Here is a 15351-nt window from a genome sequence, read left to right as displayed (position 1 = left end):
CATTGCTGCCATTTTCAGGTGCAGAAAAACCATGGTTACGATCGACTAGAAAGTTTAGCCCTGCAATTACCTAGGTGAATAACTCACGAAGAAAATTAAAGTTCACTAGGTTTATTTTTTTAAATATAGATTGTTGATTGAGCATTATAGCCATGGAGATATCCTCAAATAGTCGCAATTGCTAGACCATATATATTGTCATACCATATGCCACAGTTCTCTTTATCACAATGCAATTAACACCACTTAGCTTAACTTACCTGTAATGTGAGGGAGAATAGCTCCTGAAGAAGAAATAGCTTTTGGAAAATCGAGTACTACTCAATTCCTAATATTTCACCGTTTGCAGGGACCATTGAAAAGCATCCTTGATGTCCATGGTCTTATTCAAGCGGTCGCCAACCATGAAATAGTTTCCTCTGCTCATGAGCCACACACGCACAACAACCTCAAATTAGTGTTTTAGTTACCTAGAGGGTACAAAATAACCAATGGCATGCATGCATACGTACGCCTTGACGGTTTTATGCTGGTTCCACCAGTGGCCGGTGTTAAGCACGAGCACGTCGGCTCCGGCCCACCGGTCGGCATGCCATGGGAGCACGTCCAGGCGGACGGCTCCCTTCACACAGCTGCCTGTCGCGTTTGGCACCGGGAAGCATTGGACCATCACTGATCATGGGCGCGCGGTAGTACTAGACGGAGAGGTTGTAGTCGGCGAAAACTATGGCGAGGTAGCCCTTGTGCTGGCTGATCAGCTTCCCGGACCGCTCGTACACTCTGGACGACTGACACGCTGGCCATGGGCGGCACGGCGGCGGTGAGCATGCACACCATGGACTCCCACTGGTTCCGGCCGATCGAGTCCCCGGCGAAGACGATCCTGCCGTTCCGGCTCCGCTCCAGCATGTCCGTCGCGTTGAACCTAATAAACAACTTAAACCATTGATATCAGGTCACGATTATTAGGACATCCAGGAAGAAGATGAAGATGTCATGACATGGCGGGGGCTACCTACTTAGGGAGGTCGCAGCGGTGAGGTCGCCAGCGCCAGTGCCAGAAGGATGAGTCCCTGCGGCCGTTCCGCGTGCACCGGAAGCCGGGGTCCAGGAACGGGCAGTCCTCCATGTAGGTCGTCACGTCGGCAGCATCGTCGTCCCTCACCCATCATCCATCTGAATAGTCGCACGGGTTGCCGTCGGCACTGTCGCCGTGCTCTCTTCTGTTGACCGGAGGTAGCCAAGATGACTAGAAGAACGACGTTGACCTTGGCCACCGAGGCACTGAGGCAGGGGTAGGATGACGGTACAGAGCGCGACGACGAAGAGGAAGACGGAGGGGACGAGTACGTGTCTCGCATGCATGGGTCAAGACGCGAGCGTCACTGTTGGCTAACATTGGTTGCTGGTTATTCGGAGGGTAGTGTGGCGAGGACAGCACCAACAAGTGAACGAGCCACTGGTGTTAATGCCAATTGCCAAGAGTACAAGTGAGCGATTTGTGGGTCGTGTTGGACTGCATCAAAGAGAAACCATCGCTACCTAAAAGGGTCGTGATCAGCACCAGTTTTAACTTTTAACCAAGACGACAAAGTTTGAAATTAATTGAAGGGAGTGTCTAGTTATGCGTCCATGTATTTTTATGGCCCCGTTCGCTTCACTGAAAAAACAAGTCAAAACATTGTTCCGGCTGATTTGCGATGAGAGAAAAACACTGTTCCGGTTAAAAAAATAAGTTGAAAAGTACGTAGTTAAATCTATCAGATTTTTTAAACGATAATACTTCTGTGAGAGTAAGGGCATCCGTCCGGGCATGTCCATGCCGGACCCGTCGTTCTAGGCCTGCGCCCCGATCGGCCCAACATCAATTTACGGCCACCGCTACCCAACTCGTCTCACTCGCTCACTCCCACACCCACGCACTTAGTCCCTCGCTTCCTTCTTCCTTCCGTGGCTCGCGCCTCGTGCGCTACACCGATGTGCGGCCATGGCCGCTTCCCTGGCCGGCAGCGGCGCACTCCCCCACCCCCGGTGTTCTCCTCCCTACCTTGGTGGCCTTCTCCCCCACCCGGCCGGTAGAGGTGAATTAGGCAATTTAAAATATTAACTCTAAACTATGGTCTCTTTTTTTAACCTTAGCAAAACCTATGCAAAAGATAAACTATCTAAATGTGCAACTACGGTTTTGCTAGTGTGTTGCTATCTCTACCGCAAAAAGAGTAATACAATCAATGTAAATGCGGAAGATAAAGAGCAAGGTAGAGATATGCAAACTCCCGTCGACGACTCCGGTATTTTTACCGAGGTATCAAGAAGCGCGCAAGCTTCCCCCTAGTCCTCGTTGGAGCCTCTCGCAAGGGCCAAGCTCCCGGTCGGGTAACTCCGTGGATAGCCTCGGGCCTTCCCCACGCGCAAGTGGGTCTCCGACGTGCCTTCCAGCAAGCCTCTCCCGGATGCTCCCCGCCGTCTTCACTATCAAGCTTCCGGCCGAAACGCCGCAGGCCTTGTTCTCTCCGGTACACGGTGGCGGCCACACCACAAACGCGGTTGGTGTGATCCTCGCAAGACTACAAGCCCCTCCGATGTACAACAATAGTGCTCGCAAGCACCGAGTGGTAAGAGGTATGCAAACCTCACTAAACACTAGGCCTAAACCTAGAGCAAGCGCATAAGCGGTGGTCTAATCAACCTAAGCACTATGCAAGTTGACATCACTAAAATGGTGTATCAACACCCTTGGTATGTTTCCTCAGCTCCACATTGCTCAAATGGCCGGTTGGGGGGTCTATTTATAAGCCCCACTGAGAAAGTAGCCATTGGGAACGGAATCCCGCTTTTCTGCTACTGACCGGACGCTGATGTCGTCCTGACCGGAACGCGTCCGGTCGTCCCGACCGTTGAACCGCGAACAACTGATCGAATGCTGCCAGCGTCCGGTCACCTGCCACCGGACGCGTTCGGTCACAGTTTCGCCGCTCTAAAACCTCTTTGTACTCGATCGGACGCTGCTGCCCTACGTCCGATCGGTTTTGCCGCTAGCGTCCGGTCGCTACTGCTGACGCCAGTTTGCTGAGCCTCTTCATCGGCGTGTCAGGTCTAGCGTCTGGTCGCCTCTGCGAGCTCGTTTCTTCGCGATCTTGCGTACAACTTGGTTCCTATCTTCGTGCTTGGACTTTGCTTGATAATTTGGGTCTTCTCTTATGCTTCTAAGGTCTTGATTATGGTGTTGATCATCAGATCATCACTTCGTCTTCGTCCAAGTCATGTCTTGCGCCCTATTGGACTACAAAACAAACACTTGCAGATTCATTAGTCCAATTTGATTGTGTTGGTCATCAAACACCAAAATTCAAAGTAAATGGGCCTAGGGTCCATTTTCTGTACAATCTCCCCCTTTTTTGGTGATTGATGACAACACAACCAAAGCAAACAAATAATAAAAATTTTGAAATTAGAAAACTTCCTACTTGCTAGGATGCAATGCAAGGGGCAAGTTTATGTGATGCTAAAAGATACTACTTTGTAAAACTAAAGGGTACTACATAAAACTTATCTTGCCCTCGTAAAATTGTCCCCATGTGGCATTATGGATTTAAGCCTTGCTTCCTACGAATTCTCCTATTACATAGGCAATCCATAATCCACTATCCTCCCTTTCTTGGACCATTACCATATGTAGACCATATTTGGTCCTATAAATTAATGCTTGCCTTTGGTCCTCTAAATTCTCCCCCTTTGGAATCAAACACCGAAAAGAAGATATTAGTAGCACAAGGGAGGGTCAAACTTTGTGATCCTTTGTATGTAGAGTGGAATATGTCACAAAATTTGACTCTCACATTACATAGATTAAGCTCCCCCTAAATATATGCATACATATGATAGAAAGCAAAGTATATGCCTAATTAGCAAGTTATTGCTTAAGGGAATTTAATCTACATAATGCATGGAGAAAGCATATAAATATTAAAATGAAATCAATATGATGATATTGGTTTAGAAATACCACATGTGGAAACCAAATTGAAGTGTGATGATTAACTCTAGGGACTCCATTTTCCTTGCAATGACACTACTACACACATGATAAACTTGAAAGGGTATTAGTCTCAAAGCATCCAACTTATAGATTAACCTCCCCCTAAATTTGTGCACACACAAGTGTGGAATACTTGTAGGAATCATGCACATTGATTTTAGAATAAAAAAATACCACTTGAAAGATGACATCTCATGAATGTAAGAATCACTTTTCAAAGATGATATTCGGGGGAAATTATCTACAATTTAGACTTTGGCACATATTAGATGAACAATTAGAGGACAAGCTATGTGCCATGCTCCGAAACAATTTTAAACCATGTAGGTTTGCTCCAAGAGTTAATAATAAAACCGAGCAAGGCTACCATAAGATATACCTATTGTATGCATAACAAAAAGATATAAGCATGCAAATGCAAACCTAGGCATGTTTAATAACTAGATGCTTAAAGATATCAATTTGTATGAAATACCAATTGAAAAGAATACCAATTTAAAGTAATAACATCTAGTTACCTAACATAGGAAGAGGAATTTGGGTCCATAGTATTCACTAACCCACTTGACAATGATTTTGTCCATCATGATGTACCCCATGAAATGCACCCATACTTTGCCAAGTCTCCAAATTCCCCGAAGTCCATTAGACTTCTCACTTCCCTTTTGGGATCCAAACCTTCTTGGTGCTCTTCATGTTGGAAATGATCTTCTTTGGCACCCAAAAGCGTTTGACCCCATTCCTGGCTTGCTTATTCACCTTGATGGTCACCACCTTGTCATTTTTCTTCTTCTTCAAGAGATAAGGTGTGGAGGCCTTCTTGTCCACCTTGTTGGTGTAGGTGTTGGAGAGCATGCTTGTTTGCTTCTTCTCTTTCTTCTTTGCTCCTCCCCCCATTCTTCACCTTACACTCATAGGACTTGTGACCTTCTGATGAGGATATCACTACTTCATTGCATACAAGCCAAGTAGAGGAGGAGGTCTAGCATGGGCGTTCAATTCATCTTTTTCAGTGGTGGAAGCCGAGTCCAACTCAAGTTCAAGTCCGGTTTAGGCTCCAGGACCAGTCTGCCTTAAACTGGTCACCCAGGACGCATCTGGACTCCGTTTTCAACGATCCACATATGGATGGAAAGCTAATTGGATATGGAAACCAACCCAATTGGTTTCACATCAAAAGGCCTTCGGAATCAATGGAAATCGTTGAAACAAGTCAGCATCCAGAATCTGTTAGGGTACTGCGACACCGTCTTTTGGTCCGTTGGACCATGTATCGTGTTTGGGCCCATTAGGGGCCACGTCCCGGGGGGTGACGCCCAAGACTCTATAAATATCAGCTATCACTCTCCTTAGGGTTTGGGTTTTGTTTAGTTCTTGATTTCCTCGTCAAACAGACATCATTTTGCTGTAACTATGCCGCCAAGGCTGCTTGCTGTGAACCAGGGCCTCAGTTCTTGATCTTGTTCGCCTGTGGCGATTAGTCCTTTCGAATAAAGACTTGAACTCCTTCTTATCTTCATAAGCCTCATATTTATTTGCAATTTTAGATTGCGCTTATCTCGTTCTTGCTTGTGTTCTCGATTCGCTTGCAGAAAAGCCTTCTCGGTGAGGTCAATTCGCGTTTGCGTGCTTGATAACCAACTGGAGCAGTGGATGTAACGATTGTGGGGGTCTGAATCAGTCTTGGTTCGAAGCCTAGATCATGAACGTCGAGTCTCCACCAATCGACGCTATTATACCTTTTGAAAGATCGGGCCTAGTCTACATCAAGTGGTATCAGAGACCTTGTTGCCCGTTAGGTATAACTTTGTTTCCCCCTTTATATTATTACTGTTTTTGCATTACCTACAGTCCACAAAAAAGCCAAAAAAATACATCGTCACATATTCCCTGTCCTATAGCCTCATTGTGCCGTGCAAGTTCATCTCTGATTTGCGTTGTTGAGTTTGTACCCTAGGTCAAGTTCTTGTTACTGGTTTTAGATCGTTTTTTAAGTTCAGTTTGTGTTTTTCCCTTTGTTTTTCATCATAATCCGTGAACACCTTCAAGTATTGCTGTGATTCCTTTGTATTCATCAAACCCTAGTCCACGCCATCTTACTTGTTACACTTGCCTTCACTATTTTCATCAAATCCTTGCTGTCGTGACCAATTTTGCGCACATTGTTTCTGTTTTGTCCTCTAATTCGGAGTCCGTTCTTAAAACTGGTCTAGTTTTCGCATACGAACTCCGTTTTCGACGTTCCATATATGCAAATCGATCAGAAAAAAATTTTGGATCCATCCATCCCTGCTCTATTGGGGTTTGGAATTTTTAGATTGGTCAAAAAGTGGTCAAAAGATCCTTGATTCGTGGTCACAAGGTTTTTGTCGATTTTCATCCAGTTTTCTGAAAATTCCACAGGCCACGTCTTACACTTGTTTGAGCTCATATTTTCTGTGGTTACTTCTTTTGTGCTCCTAAGTAAAGGAAAAATATCAAAAAAATAAAATAAAAAAGTCGAAATTTTCCAAAAAAACAACGACAGCCCCAAAAATAGAAAAAAAAGAGAGGGGCAAAAGAGGAACAATATCTAGAGGAGCACATAGAGAGCGCCATTTAAGCTATATTTGCGTGTGCTGATTTCTACCTTATTCCTAATCATATTCTTGCTGTCCACATCACTTGATACATCTGGTACTTGGAACGTGAGTAGGCCAGCAACTAAGACAAATACTTGTGATACTTATTCAGCTTTGCTTTTCAGTTATGAATTTTGTTATTCCTTGCTACTATATTGTGCCTGCCCAAGCTCTACTTTCTTCTAACCAAGTACATGTTCGCCTTGCAACTGTTACACTCAAGCTACAACGGTATCACAGTCACCGACCGATTGCACCGCCTGTTGTTTTGGTAAGAACACTTGTAAGACCATGGTAAGACGCTTGAGAGTTGAGTGCCTTATTTTTCCTTGTCCACAACCTAAGTAGTTGGTAGGGATAATACTATTTGTGTTGTCTTTTTCTTTCTACTAACCATGTCAGGAAAAGCCAGAGGCAGCGGCCAAGGAAACGAGGACACACCTATAGATTTCAATGACTGTGTTTCTAAGAACGAGCTCCATGTCGTTCTTGATGATAAGTTCAATGAGATCCTTCAACAAATCATCAATTTAGCTAAGAGGATTGAAGATGTTGAACAACGACATCTAGAACCACATCCTGAAGATGATGATGATGATCTCTCTGAGGAGGACGATGGCGACGCGGAGGCTGAAGCCAAAGCTCAACGATGTGCTGAGGGTGCACGTAACCGTAATCGGTTGAACTTTAACCGACGTGGTATGGGAGGTAACAACCAAGGTAATAATGACCCTTTCTCTAAAACTAAGTTTAAGATATCTCCTTTTTTTGGTTCCGCTGATCCTGAAGCATATTTAGATTGGGAGATGGCTGTAGATAAAAAATTTAGCTCCCATCAAGTAGCTGAAGAATATAGAGTTAGACTTGCTACTAGTAAGTTTACTAGTTTTGCTCTTTTCTGGTGGAATGATATTTGCAATAATGCTAATGCTAATGCTAATGCTCAAATACCTCAAACCTGGACTGTACTTAAACGACGAATGAAATCAAGATTTGTTCCTCCATACTATCAGCGTGATCTACGGTTAAAACTACAATGTTTAAATCAAGGTAGTAAAACTATGGAGGAATATTATCAGGAGCTTTTAATTGGTCTAGCACGTAGTAACATACAAGAGGATGATATAGATAAGTGTTCTAGATTTTTTGGAGGTTCACGTCGTAAAATACAGGATGTTCTTGACTATAAAGAATGGACTAGATTTTCTCAATTATATCATTATGCTATTAAAGCTGAAAGAGAAGTACAGGGACGACAACCTAGGCGATCCACGACTCCATTCGTGACTCCATCCATTCCTTCACGTCCAACCGAGGTGAGTAAATTTTCTAATGTGTAGACACCACCAACGCCTGTAAAGAAGAATTCTTCTATCACACCTTCCTCTAGCAGCTCTTCTAAAGTTGTGTGCCACCGCTGCAAGGGCATGGGACATATTGCTAAAGAATGCCCCAGCAAACGTGCATATATTGCTACTGATGATGGTGGGTATGCTAGTGCTAGTGATGAAGAGAATGAATTTGCACTTGCAACTGATCTTTATGCAGATAAATTTACGGATAGTGCTGAAGATCCTGATGAGGTAATTGATAGTGTGGCATGCACTGTAGACTACAAATCAAGCCTTGTTCAGCGTGTTTTGAGTACACAAGTTGAGCTAGTAGACAAGCTACAACGCCATAATTTGTTTCAAATGTTCCTCATTGTCAATAATTTCTGTGTTTGTGCTATAATTGATGGAGGGAGCAGCAATAATTTAGTAAGTTCTGAGCTTGTCAAGACTCTTGGTTTATCTACATGTGCTCTTCCACATTCATACCATGTTTAGTGGTTCAACAATAGTGGTAAGGCAAAGATAACACAATCTGCTCATGTGCAATTTTCTATCGGGTCATACCATGATTATGCTGATTTTGATGTCGTGCCTATGCAAGCTTGTTCGCTTTTGTTAGACCGCCCTTGGCAATATGATAATAATGTTGTACATCATGGTAGGTAAAATAGATATACTTTTATGTTTAAAGGAAAGACCATTGCTTTACTTCCTTTATCACCTGCTGAAATTGTGCAATATGAAAAGGAACTTGCTGAAAAGAAAAAGAAAGGCCATGATAAAGACTTTAGCAAACCAACAAATAAACCATTAAGTAACATGAAAGAAGTTTTATTTGCTCTTAAATCTGTTCTTGTTGATCATGATGAACCATGTTATGCTCTAACTTGTATATCACTGATATGCCCACTTGATCCTACTTCTAGTGCTATGCCTCTTGTTGATACTAACCTTTTACAGGAGAAGAAGGATGAATTCCCAACAGGGAAGCCACCATGGCAGCCGCCTTTGCGAAGGATGGGGCACCAAGATGAACGTCTTCTTTCGGAACCATCGTTGCTGTCATCCAATGGAGGAGACGATCTACTTCAGTCGAGGACGACTTCAATTCAAGAACAGGGAGAATGATGAGGACATCACTACTTCATCGCATACAAGCCAAGTAGAGGAGGAGGTCCAGCATGAGTGTCCAATTCATCTTTTTCGTGGTGGAAGCCGAGTCCTAACTCAAGTTCGAGTCCGGTTCGGGCTCTAGGACTAGTCTGCCTTAAACTAGGTCACCCAGGACGCATCCGGACTCCGTTTTCAACGATCCACATATGGATGGAAAGCTAATTGGATAAGGAAACCAACCCAATTAGTTTCACATCAAAAGGCCTTCGGAATCAACAGGGAATCATCGAAACAAGTCAGCATCTAGAATCTGTCAGGGTGCTACGACACCGTCTTTTGGTCCGTTGGACCGTGTATCGTGTTTGGGCCCATTAGGGGCCGCGTCTAGGGGGGTGATGCCCAAGACTCTATAAATACCAGCCATCTCTCTCCTTAGAGGTTTGGGTTTTATTTAGTTCTTGATTTCCTCGTGAAACATACATCGTTTTGCTGCAACTATGCCGCCAAGGCTGCTTGCTGTGAACCAGGGCCCCAGTTCTTGATCTTGTTCGCCTATGGCGATTAGTCCTTTCTAATAAAGACTTGAACTCCTTCTTATCTTCATAAGCCTTATATTTATTTGCAATTTCAGATTGCATTTATCTCGTTCTTGCTTGTGTTCTCGATTCGCTTGCAGGAAAGCCTTCTCGGTGAGGTCAATCGTGTTCGCGTGGTTGATAACCAACGGAGCAGTGGTGTAATGGTTGTGGGGGTCCAAATTAGTCTTGGTTCGAAGCCTAGATTATGAACGTCGAGTCTCCACCAATCGACGCTATTATACCTTTCGGAAGATCGGGCCTAGTCTACATCACCTTCCTTGTGGCACACATAACAAAACCACGGTTTGTCCTTCATCAAGCTTCTTCACTCCCTTGACGGTGTTATCTTGATGAAGTTGGGTTTGCTTCGCCTTGCCTTTTACTTGACTCAAGTCCTTGGTGAGGCGAGCTACTTCTTGCTTAAGTTGCTCATTTTCCTTTGCAACCTCTTGTGTGCATATATCTACAACAACTTTCTCAACACAAACTTGGTTGCACAAAGGTGAGTCTAAACATAGATCATTACAAGAAGTAGAAGGCATCCTTTTTAGACATGTTAAAGATAGAACTTTTCTTTTTAGATGCCTTGGATGGGGTTGTATTAATGGCTTCAAGATTAGCAACTTTAGTAGTTAGCTCATCACAATGTTTACATATGGTTTTCCATTTTTACAAGCAAACTTTTATAAGCATCTTGTGAGCTAGCTAACTTTTTTTTATTTTTAATTTTTCTTTACAAGTTGCTCATCATTGATTGTGCATTCATTTGTTGTTGCACTAGCCTTAAGTTGCTCAATTTTAGTAGATAGTTCAACATTGAGATTAGCAAAGTTCTCATATTGTTCGAGCAAAGTTTTGTATGCTTCTTGTGAATTATCTAGCTTTTCTTTTAAACTTTTGAGCTTCTTTTATTGACTAGTGCAAACTTTAGCATAATTGAGATTTCGTAGCACAATTTTATCAAAAGAAGGCATATCATCATCACTATCACTCTCACTAGAGGATGAGCTTTCATTATCCTTGTGCCATAAGGCACACACGTGAAGAGCTTGATGATGAGTGCTTGCGGCCTTAGCCTCTTGTGATGGTGTTCTTCTTCACTTGAAAGAATCATCCCATGAACTTATTGATGTGAGGGCTTGGTTCTTGCATGCCTTCTTCTTTGTCTTGGGTGTGGGCTTATTTGGACAAACTTCCACAAAGTGCCCCAACTCACCGCATCCATAGCATCCTCTCTTTAGTTGCTCATTTCATTGATTGGTGAAAATGAGATCTTGAATTTGGATGGGCACACCCTTGACATTGAGCCTTTTGATCATCTTCTCCACCTTGTTGATTAATTTGATTGATTCTTCATCAAGGTCAGAGGTGGAGGAGGAAGATTGATCATCATCACTTGAATCTTCATCATCATCATCATCATCATCGTCCTCCTCTTCTTCTTCATCTTCACTTGAGGAGCTTGAGCTTGTCTCAACTTGCTTGCCCTTCATCTTCTTTTTCTCGCTATATGCGAGAGCTTTGCCTTTGCTTGATGAAGAAGCTTCTTCTTGACCCATCTTACGTGACATTTTAAATGCCACTAACTTGCCGATGACTATGTCCTGGGGTCATGGTGATCAAGTCCTCCATATAGTGAAGGATGGTGATGATGCTTGCATATTTCTTTTATGGTAGCATGGAGATGATCTTCCTCATGATGTCCGCATCATCTAGCTTTATTAATTCCTATTGAATGGAGCTCATTGATAATTAGATTCAAACGAGAATACATATCACGAACAAGCTCATCATCATTCATTGTAAAGGAATCATAATTTTGTTTAGCTAGACAATGTTTTTGCTCACGGATATTACTTGTGCCATCATAGAGCTCTTGGAGTTTTAACCAAATTTTATGTGCCGTATTTAAAGTGAATACTTAGTTAAACACATCCTTAGCTCTAGCATTGAAATGCATTTCTTTTTCATCACTCATTGTGGGGTTTTTAGGATTCTTAATGGGTTTCATCCCATCACGAGTGACTCTCCAAACTCCCAAATTAACCGCCTCAAGGTGGCAAGCCATTCTAGCCTTATAGTAAGGGAAGTTAGTGCTGTCAAAGTGCGGAGGCCTAGAGGTATCCATCCCAACCACTTTAAATGGCATTGGCTCAACGATGGTTAAGCAAAAGGTCCAAATTGAGCCAACCCGCTCTGATACCAATTAAAGGGACCATGACGCCTAAGAGGGGGGTGAACTAGGCAACTTAAAATACTAACTCTAAACTATGGCCTCTTTTTCTAACCTTAGCAAAACCTATGCAAAAGATAAACTATCTAAATGTGCAACTACTGGTTTTGCTAGTAGTGTTGCTATCTCTACCGTAAAAGGAGTAATACAATCAATGTAAATGTGGAAGATAAAGAGCAAGGTAGAGATATGCAAACTCCCGTCGACTGACTCCGGTATTTTTACCGAGGTATCAAGAAGCACGCAAGCTTCCCCCTAGTTCCTCGTTGGACCCCCTCACAAGGAATCCCTCGCAAGGGCCAAGCTCCCGATCAGGGTAACTCATGGATAGCCTCAGGCCTTCCCCACGTGCAAGTGGGTCTCCGACGTGCCTTCCAGCAAGCCTCTCCTGGATGCCCCCGCCGTCTTCTCTATCAAGCTTCTGGTTGCAAATGCCGTAGGCCTTGTTCCCTCTGGTACACGGTGGCAGCCACACCATAAACGCAGTTGGTGTGATCTCACAAGACTACAAGCCCCTCCGATGTACAACAATGGTGCTCGCAAGCACCGAGTGATAAGAGGTATGCAAACCTCACTAAACATTAGGCCTAAACCTAGAGCAAGCGCATAAACGGTGGTCTAATCAACCTAAGCACTATGCAAGTGGAGATCACTAAAATAGTGTATCAACACACTTGGTATGTTTCCTTAGCTCCACATTGCTCAAATGACTGGTTGGGGGGTCTATTTATAAGCCCCACTGAGAAAGTAGTCGTTGGGAACGAAATCCCGCTTTTCTGCTACTGACCGGACGCTGATGTCGTCCTGACCGGACGCGTCCGGTTGTCCCGACTGTTGAACCGCGAACAACTGATCGGACGCTGCCAGCGTCCGGTCACCTGCCACCGGACGCGTCCGGTCGCAGTTTCGCCGCTCTAGAACCTCTCTGTACTCGATCGAACGCTGCTGCCCTACGTCCGGTCGATTTTGCCGCTAGCGTCCGGATCGCTGCTGCTGACGCCAGTTTGCTGAGCCTCTTCATCGACGTGTCAGGTCCAGCGTCCGGTCGCCTCTGCGAGCTCGTTTCTTCGCGATCTTGCGTACGGCTTGGTTCCTATCTTTGTGCTTGGACTTTGCTTGATATCTTGGGTCTTCTCTTATGCTTCTAAGGTCTTGATTATGGTGTTGATCATCATATCATCACTTCGCCTTTGTCCAAGTCATGTCTTGCACCCTATTGGACTATAAAACAAACACTTGCAGATTCATTAGTCCAATTTAATTGTGTTGGTCATCAAACACCAAAATCCAAAGTAAATGGGACCTAGGATCCATTTTTCTTATAGTTGGGAGGAAGCAACTTAACAGAATAAAACCAGACTAGGGAGCAAGTCAGGAAGGAGTCGCTCGGGAATCAGAAATGGAACGCACTCTACTGCTGCTTCGTCAGTTCGTATCTACTCTCGCGTAGCCGCCATTTCAGTTATCTCGTGCAGGCGGCATCATGTAGTCTAAACTAAGGGGGTGTTTGGTTCGAGCTACTAAACTTTAGTAGCTACTAAACGGTTTAGTCACTTTTAGTAACTCCAGAGTTACTAGAGAGGACTAAAGCCCTTTTAGTAGCTTTTAGATCATAGCGTTTGGTTAAAAATTTACGAAAGTGACTAAAAGCTACTAAATTTAGTAGCTACTAGACAAACCAAACAGGCCCTAACTACTAATCGTGATCGGGGGCTGCAGAAGCTGAAGCTCATCTCAGGCGCGAGGAGTCGTGTGGTGTGAATGTGAACTATATTCCCTATGTGTAAAAAAATGTGTAACTTTAAAATGAGTTTTGTCGTGGTAATCCTAAATAACCTGTGAACCGTTTTTTTCCCGTTCGGAGGGTTACGATCGCGTATTATCTCAGAGATGTAATATGTGAAATATTTATTTATTTATTTTGTACACTAGGATAAATAAGGAAAGTTTGAGATGTGAAAAAAATATTTTTTTTAGATTTGATTGATGCATGCATGATTTGACAAATATGGTAAATCTTTTTTATTTTGCAACTTCTGGCTTGATATATTTATGATATATCATATAATTTTGTATATGACTTGATACACTTGATTCACACACAATATGATTTTGTACGTGATTATGGCCTCGTTTGGATGAGCTCCCACTAGCTCTAGCTTTTGTTCATAGGAGCTCTTTTCTCTCTCTCATCTCTCCTCTCACAGAGCCGGTGAAGCTAGGTGAAGGAAAAAAACTGGCTCCACCAGCTCTGTGAGAGGATGAGAGAAAAGAGCTCCTGTGAGTGCATGTGTCAGAAAAGCTTGAGTTAGTGAGAACTCTATCAAACGAGACCTATGTGTTGCCGTATTGCCATATACCTAATTACATGGTACAGACGCTTAGGTCTACCGTGCTGCCGTATTGCTACAGGTGATTTTGAAAGTGATTACAGGTACATGTTACCGTGTAGCTGTGCAAAAACGTGTTAGCATGTACGGATGTCTGTACATGCTCTCTAAGATACCACATAAATGTATTCTATTATATATTTATCCTTAAAAACAAGGATTCAGATGTGTTTAAGGTAACCTCCTAGTAAGAGTACCATAGCATTGTCCAACTTTTCAAATACTGGATCAAACCATTTAAAATCTAACCAAATCAATATCTTTTTTTCTAGTGAACCGATAGAGCATATCTCAACTGGTTAATGCTTGTCTCAAAAAAAAAGCTCAACTGGTTAATTAGATTGCTTGTGGTGTAACTTGTCTATAGTTGGTTCTAGATCAATTCTCTAACTTAGGTGTTCGCATTTTTCTAATTTATTTAAGAATTTAATGATGTTACTTTTTTAGGTAATATGTCAGTCGAGAGGGAAAAAAGAATTATATCTTTTTTTTGCGACAAAGAGCTTCTATTGATTATATAGCATCAGGATTACAATCTTCAGTCAGCAGATGAATAATATAGGCTGGGGCTGATTGCCATTCACCCATACATCCTGACATCCAGTTATCATCTCTGAGACTTGCTTAGCCAAGACATGAGCTACTTGATTACAAGAACGATTGGTGTATACTAGAGAAAATTTAAGAAAGATAGCACTAAGCTCCCTAATATCACTCAAAACCGGTGAAATGCATGCTCTCTGGAAGTTCATCCTCTTGCACAAAATTATATGCAACTAGGTACTGCTAGCTGAGCATAAATAAAATACTTCCTTGGGTGAAACTGTGAAAGCTAGTTGGGGCGTGTAGAACAAAGTCACCCCTGACTCCCTGAGAAACCCATCCAGATTGGGCTTCTAGATAGAATATATATAGATCAGGTAAGGTTCGGTTATACAATCACATGTTCCGGATATACCGAGGTCGTCACTATCTTTGTTTGTGATGTTTCATGCTGACGACCGAATCGAGAGCTTTTGGCTTTGGTTTGACCTTAACGAACG

General features: G+C 43.1%; 1 pseudogene; it reads right to left on the bottom strand.

Annotated features, from left to right (window-relative positions):
- Positions 1-316: 316 nt before the first annotated feature.
- LOC136495367 (protein trichome birefringence-like 8) lies at positions 317-1365 on the bottom strand (annotated as a pseudogene).
- Positions 1366-15351: the final 13986 nt, after the last annotated feature.

This window comes from Miscanthus floridulus, chromosome 12 (genome assembly GCF_019320115.1).
Source record: "Miscanthus floridulus cultivar M001 chromosome 12, ASM1932011v1, whole genome shotgun sequence".
Lineage (NCBI taxonomy): Eukaryota > Viridiplantae > Streptophyta > Magnoliopsida > Poales > Poaceae > Miscanthus > Miscanthus floridulus.
The sequence above is the reverse complement of the archived record's forward strand: the minus strand, read 5'-3'. Positions and strand labels throughout refer to the sequence as shown.